At 41.9% G+C, this 7167-nt stretch overlaps 1 long non-coding RNA gene across 1 annotated transcript; it reads right to left on the minus strand.

The window, feature by feature from the left end:
• Positions 1–3160: 3160 nt before the first annotated feature.
• LOC122278866 lies at positions 3161–5503 on the minus strand. Its single transcript, XR_006229367.1, has 3 exons — positions 5177–5503; positions 4656–4688; positions 3161–3453 (listed from the first exon to the last, which is right to left on the minus strand). It is a non-coding gene; the product is annotated as an uncharacterized LOC122278866 (long non-coding RNA).
• Between the last annotated feature and the right edge of the window lie 1664 nt (positions 5504–7167).

A 7167-nucleotide genomic window follows, 5' to 3' on the forward strand; every position in this document is an offset into this window, starting at 1 on the left:
GCACCTTTATCACGTCACGTAGCTCGAGACTAATTCCTGAGTTACAGCACGATGCCCGTCATGCTTCCGCTACACTCTCTGATATATTTTCACCACTTCACACATACTTTCAGCCACAAGTCAACCACAAGGCGACATCTGTCACCTTGGACTATAGGCCATGTCACCACTGTTTCATAACACTGTTACACAGTTCCCGCCACTTAACAAGAGGATTGCATCCACAAATGCACCTCTATCACATTATGCACCTCGAGACAAATTTCCAAGTTACAGCACGATGCCTGTCATGCTTTCACTTCACTCTCTGATACTTTTGCACCACTTCCATAAACTCTTAGCCATAAGTCAATCACAAGGTGACACCCGTCACCTTGGACTACAGGCCAAGGTGATATGATGCCCGTCATGCTTCAAGACACTGTTCTATAGTTCCCAACGCTACACCATACACTTCACGCTTCTCCGCTATGCCATCCAACCCTTCATGACATGCCGTTAGGTGTATCATGGCATAGCACAGAGTACACTCAAGTGAACTCTCTTCCATCCACACTACAACAGACATCGTTATGATGAACGCCTCATGGTGCATCGCTACACAACATGGAGTACGCACCATGTGTACTCCTTTTGCTACATCACTTATTACCATGACGCACATCGCACGGTGTGTCGCTACAAGACACAGAGCACTCACCATGTGTACTCTCTTCATTCTACGCCACACATCATTACAACGCATGTCACACAGTGCATCACTGCACTACACGGAGTATGCTCCACTCGTACTCCCTTCACACTTCAAGCCGTATCACAACTACGTCATCCATTTCATGCCCATACTCAAAGCACAGTCCACAACACTACAGTCAAGCCCAACACTTCACAACTGCACTTCACTTCACAACTACGCAGTGAACTCCACAATTACTAACTCCACAGTCTACAGTCCAACCAACCAACTAATATAAACGTAAATAACTAAAGATAGAGGGTTATACTATTGACGAGATAACCCATGCGTTACTCACTGCCCGTCACGATCAAAAGGTCGGAGAAATCGTACGTGGCAGTAACACCAAGTACAGTGGCTGTCCACCACATAAAGTGGAAGTTTGGACTTGAGAATAGCTAGGCATGGTCTTGGAAAGGCTCAAGGTGGCCTCGTGGTGGTCAAAGGTGGCGGAGCACGGCGGCATCATGCCATGAACAGTGTATCCGAAAGGGAGGGAGGTTGCTTGAGGTGAAGGAAGGCCATGAAACTTGATGGGAAGCTAGGGAGAGGTAGAGGAAGATGTGGTGGCAAGGTGGTGGTTGGGCGGTGGCTCATGGCGGCGGATCAGCCACAAGAAGTGCAATTTGTGCCTTGGAGAGTGAGGGAGAGTGAGAGCTGTACAAAGCTCTGTTGGGCATGAAAATGGGTGGGGAAGGTCATGGTGACGAGAGGAATAAGATGGTGGTGGTGAAATGCTGTGGGTAGCCGTGCATGGCGGTGCACAGTGGTGTAACCAAACCTATGGTTGTGGAGACCCATTGGAGAAAGAGAGAGAGGTAGAGGAAAATGATGACATGGGAGGAAGCCCATGATGTGGTGAAGCCATTGGTGGTACTTGGTGGCCGTTTTGGCTGTGTATGGCAGCTCTAGGTGGGGGAAATGAGTGTAAAACCCATTTTGAAGATGATGCCGTGGAGGGAGAAGGAGGGCAAGTGGAGGCTCGCCGGTGGGAGGGAATGTTGGCTGGAGGGTGGTGGTCAGTTGGTGACCGGTGGTGAAGCCATAACTGCCGTGTAAGGCGGTGTGGAGGAGGATGATGGGTTTTTACCCATTTCAGTCAAGGAGGCCATGGGAGGAGAGAGGGGGAATGTGTGAGCTTGCCAACAGGAGGAAGTGTTGGCCGGCATAGGGGGAGTGATCGGCAACCGGCGTTGGTTGGGTTGTTGGAGAAGAAGTGCAACACAATGGAGAGAACATACCGTCGGGCTGGACGTGCATGGGAGAGAGAGAGAGAGAGAGAGAGAGAGAGAGAGAGAGAGAGAGAGAGAGAGAGAGAGAGAGAGAGAGAGAGAGAGAGAGAGGAAAGTTAGGGAGAAAGGCTAGGGGCTTGGGTATTTAATCCAAGTCCTTCATTTCGAGATCCTCAAAATGATCTAACGATGAGTTTAAACACTGATTTGAAAATGCGTAAGTGTTTTATTTAAACACTGAGAGGAATTAAGATAGAATATTATTTTATAAACTAAAGTTTATAAAATAATATTTCTCCATCATTATTTAAAATGACGAAGTATCTTTAATTACTCAAAGAGAATAAAATCATTTAAATTAATTTTAGAGTTTTCAACGTAAAATTAAATATCTTAATATTTTAAAATGACTAAAATATTTTATTTAAGTAATTATCCACAATTATAATATTTCTAAATCTTATTAAAATATTATAATTGTGTTACTTTAAAAACAAACTTATCTAATAATATTGGAAATATCACCTATAAATATTTCCAAAATATTTAAAATATCTATCTTACTTTGAAATCTGCTGGATAACTTTGAAAACACGCCATCGAGGTACAACACGTAGGATAAAGCTCAGCACGTAGATCAAAGCTCGACGCGTAGAACGAGGTTCATAACTAAAGAAGAAGAAAGAAGGAACGAATATCATAGAATAATGTGGAAATATGTATATATTTTGGGATATAGCATTCTGGTACATTGTATTGCTCAAAGAAAAATATTATTTGTTGGGAATATTGCATACTGTTAGATGCATGTTAGGTATACTACATCCTTAACTTTCATGAATAGGGATATGTGACTTTGTTTTGCATGTTTCGACGCTTTAAGTTCTGTTAAATCCCAAGCGAAGTCTGGGGTGGTCACACCTAATGTGACGCCCCCAGGCCCCGCTTGGGATTGAATGGTGACTGAAGTTTCGGGACATACAACACAAGGTTACATATCTCTCGTATATGAAAGTTAAGATGCAATGCACCTATAATCTAGAATTATGCAATAAATTGCAGCAGAAAAATTTCTTAAACTACATAAGGACGAGGACAAATAATTAAACATTGTACCATAATAAAGATCCCAAAAGATAGTGTTTCCATCATAGTTTCCAAAAAGTTAATAGTTTGAAATCATCTCCCCAAAACAAGGGACCATCCAAAATATAATTTTGTCTCCAAAATAAAACCCTCATAACACTTGATCCCAAAACTAAAGCCTTTCTGGCTTAATCCTTCTATCGAGGAACCAATCCCTTCTTAGGTTCCTGAGTCACTTAAGTGCATCAATGAGTTGTAAGGCTTCAGTGAGGGTCTTGTCGATGGACTCCAAAAGCTTGGGATCGAAAGCTTGGAAGAGTTAACCTCCATTTTCGGCATTATCCTCTCCGGAGGGAGTGCCGTCCTCTTCTGTTTGGTCATCTAGTCCTGTCACAACTTCTACCATCTGGTTGGTGAAAATGGTAATAGAAACTACTACAATGAGATTTCAAGAAATCTCAGCAAGTAAACAGTCATATATAAACAAACTCAAAACAATCATAGTTAATAACGAATGCATGAACATGAACCTTCACATGTAAACTTTGACACATGAAACTTAAACCTTTCATAAACATTCTTTTCAACTTTTAAACTTTTAACACGTGTTCATATCATTTGAGCTCAAGTTCTTGTACTTGGCATAACATGCCATATCAGAACATTTTATGGCATAACTTATCATTCATGGAGCTCAAATGCCTTAGTCCTTTCATGTTTAACATGATTGCATACCTCATGGCTCCCCTAAGCACTGTGTGTTCCCCGCTAGTTACTACATCAACCATTGATCCATTTGATCAAGGTGACTACATCATATCATAAACATTCTCTTTTTATTTTATGGCAGTTCACTTATTTTGCCTTTACTATAACACTCACCCACTAGTTTTAGGTAAAACCTCACTTTGGTCTCCTCCCATAGGAAATTTCTGAGGCTCGTCAACTATACTTCATTAACCCAAGGGTCTTCACTCAACTTTAAACACTCCAGAGTGGACAGGGAGTTCACTTGGGCATTTCCCCATCCTAGCGTTTGGGGTTGTGATAAAGACTACTTTTGACTCTTCTTTTTTAAAAACTTAGACCTCAATGCATGAGGCATGACATAACAATTCCTCAAACACATGCAACTTAGACAACCCGAAACATATGCAAGCCAAATCACCGTATGCATCTCACGTTACGGTTTGAAAATATTAGAACATGCAATTATAGGATGATTACACATAAACACACATAAAATACACTCTTAGAACACAATCATATTCAGTTTCCCCCAATGGGACCTTGGCTAAAACCTCCAAACCTTCCAAACATAGATTTTCATCATCACCTTTCATAATCACAAGCTTCTACATGTTCATGGATCAAAACAAGCACACATAGCATACAACTAGGTCAAACCTGAAACCTGAAACCCTAATCATGGCATATATAAGATATACATTAACATTCTGTCATACAGGCATGGCAATCCATTCTTATAGCAAAACCGGATAGCACTCTATCATATAACAAGAATCAATTCAAGAAATAACAACCAAGAGTTCATCATACATATACAAGAGTTATTCAAGGAAAGTTGGAAGTTTACTTACAAAATCCAATTGTATATACTTAGCAAAAGAAATCTGAAAATATATATACAAAATGTATTAGAAACTACTAGAGAAAAACCCTAGTTTAGAAGTGAGGTTGGACATGTGTGTGTACTTAGGATTTTTCAGAAAAATGACATTTTAAACCAAACCCTAGAGTTTGAAACCCTAGAACCCGAAAGCCCTAGCTCTTCCCTTGGTCATGGCTGTGACCTTCCTTCCCTCTTTCTACCAAGTATTTTCAAGTTAAACCAAAGCATCATTTTGGGTTCTTCCTCTCTCTAGGAGTGAAACCCTAGCTTTTCTTTTTCAAGCAAAACATAAACCTTCACCCTTAACAACCTTGTGTTTCTTTTATTAAAAAAGCCATAGGTAGATGGCTCATTCTTTCTTGAAGAGAAACCCTAGTTACCTAAGTGGGAGTGTGTGGTTGTGAAGAAAATGGTTAAAGCTGAATGGGACTGAGAGATTTCCCTCTTGGTCGTGTGTGTGTGCATGGAAGAGAGTGGAATGATGCTCACCTTCTTGAACTCTATCCCTAGCCGAATGGTGTAGGGTATCCTTCTTGTACTTCTTGACTTAGAAGAAGCGAAATGGTGGCATTTGGTCATGAGAAAGTGATGAGAAATTGTAGGGCTTGGGAGAACTTATGTGTGCTAAAACCCTTAGGAAAGAAAATGAAGAATAGAGCAAAAAGGCCTCCCACCTTTTTTCAATTGCCCCTTTAAAAAGAGAAGCTTCTATTCCTCCCAAAAGTCTCATGCATGAATGCCACTTGGTACGGTGGCTCTTCTACTTCTCTTGGATGGGTTTGCATTGGAAACCCAAAGGACAACTCCTAGGGGTGGCATGTGGCTCCTCCCAACCGACCCTCTTTTGTTCCCTTTCCACCTTTGCCCTTCATTCACTTGTCCATATTCATTGTATATAGAGGTTAAAAGGTAAAATGCTCTTCAAATCCTCCTTGGGCTCTTCCAACTGTGTGCATGGTTGCCATGTGGCGGAAAAGTATGTATGTGTCTTGAGCTAGCTGAAACCCTAAGTCACTCCAAGGGTCTCTGTCTTCCCAAGGTGTCTCTCTCTCTACATGCCATCGCCCCCCCTCTTTTTTCCTCTCCAAAAGTCTCTTCCAATATCCTTCTAGAACCAAATCTTTCCCCTTCCCTAGTAAGATCTTCTTGGAACTCCAAAGGTCTTCTTCTTACTCTACACATGCTTGACAAATAGCACAACTTGGCCTTTCTTACTAGAAGGGGCATGTAAGCCCTAGCCTTAGGTGACCTCATTCTCCACTCATCCTTCTAGAAACTCATGCATGTAAGACAAGTGTCTCACCATGCCCTTTCCCTAGGTTCCTCACTTAAAAGACCAAAAAGCCCTCAAATGCCATGTGGCACCTATGACATGCCTTGGAAAATATTTTGGGCCTTCCAACCCTAGTATTTTTCTTAGTGGTCGAAATTTATGTGGGTCTTATTGGGCTTCTCTCTTAAAGCCTTCTAATCTAAGAATCCTCAAGGTCCAAAATAAAAACTATTAAGGGCTTATCATCCAACCAATAATCTATTTGTGACATCCCCTTTTTACGTGTATTTTCACTGACGGAGTATTTTAATTTAATTAATATATTGGTTCTTTTATTTTAATTTATTGTATTTTAATTGGTTTTATTTTAGTCGTTTTATGGTTTTTAAAATCGTTTTCGTCGGATCAGTTTTTGGACTCTGAAGGTGAGGACTAGACCTCATTTCTTTTCCCTCATCTTTTCTTTTTCTTTTCTCTTTTTCTTTTTCTCTTTTCCTTTTCTTTTTCTTTTCCTTCTTTTTTTTTTCTTCTTCTTTTCTTTCTTCTTCTTCCTTCCCGCGCGAGCTGCCCTTCTCTCCCTCTCTCCCGTCGCCGTTCGGTTGTGCAACCCAGACCTGCCGGCGACTGGTGGCGTGGCCGACACCGCCCCCACCGATCAGCTCTCCTCCGGCCAGCGCACTACCCCACCAAAAACCAGCCCCTCCCGTGCCGCCGTTAACCCCCTACAGCCCATCTAAGCCGCACGGCTTTTGGCCATTTTCGGCGCCGTCACTCCACCTCCGGCCACCATCTTTTCACCACTTCATCCCCTACCTATTGTCGTCCTAACCCACCCATTTTCGGCCCCGATCTGTTGCCGGAGCAGCTCCCACGAGCTCAACTCCGATCTGCCCCTTTTTGCACTTCCACCGCCGTTTCCACCACCACCCACGGCCGAAACTCACTTCCATTAGCTTCATAAAAATATCTAGGCCATTCCCTATCAATCCCAAGTCTTGATTTGTCCCCGTTCAAAAGTGGGTATTTTACAACCCACGGCCACAGTGTAAAATACACTGTTACATTGCTTTTTCTCCACCGTTTGCAACGTCGTGATCCTTCGAAAAATACCTTATAGCGCTGTAAGTATTTTTCAAATTTGCTTTAAGATTTAAATGTATTTTGCTTAAACAAATAATTGTTACTGGTTGGTTGCCGGACTGAGTCC

The sequence above is a fragment of the Carya illinoinensis genome, chromosome 10 (assembly GCF_018687715.1).
Source record: "Carya illinoinensis cultivar Pawnee chromosome 10, C.illinoinensisPawnee_v1, whole genome shotgun sequence".
NCBI classification, from domain to species: Eukaryota; Viridiplantae; Streptophyta; class Magnoliopsida; order Fagales; family Juglandaceae; genus Carya; species Carya illinoinensis.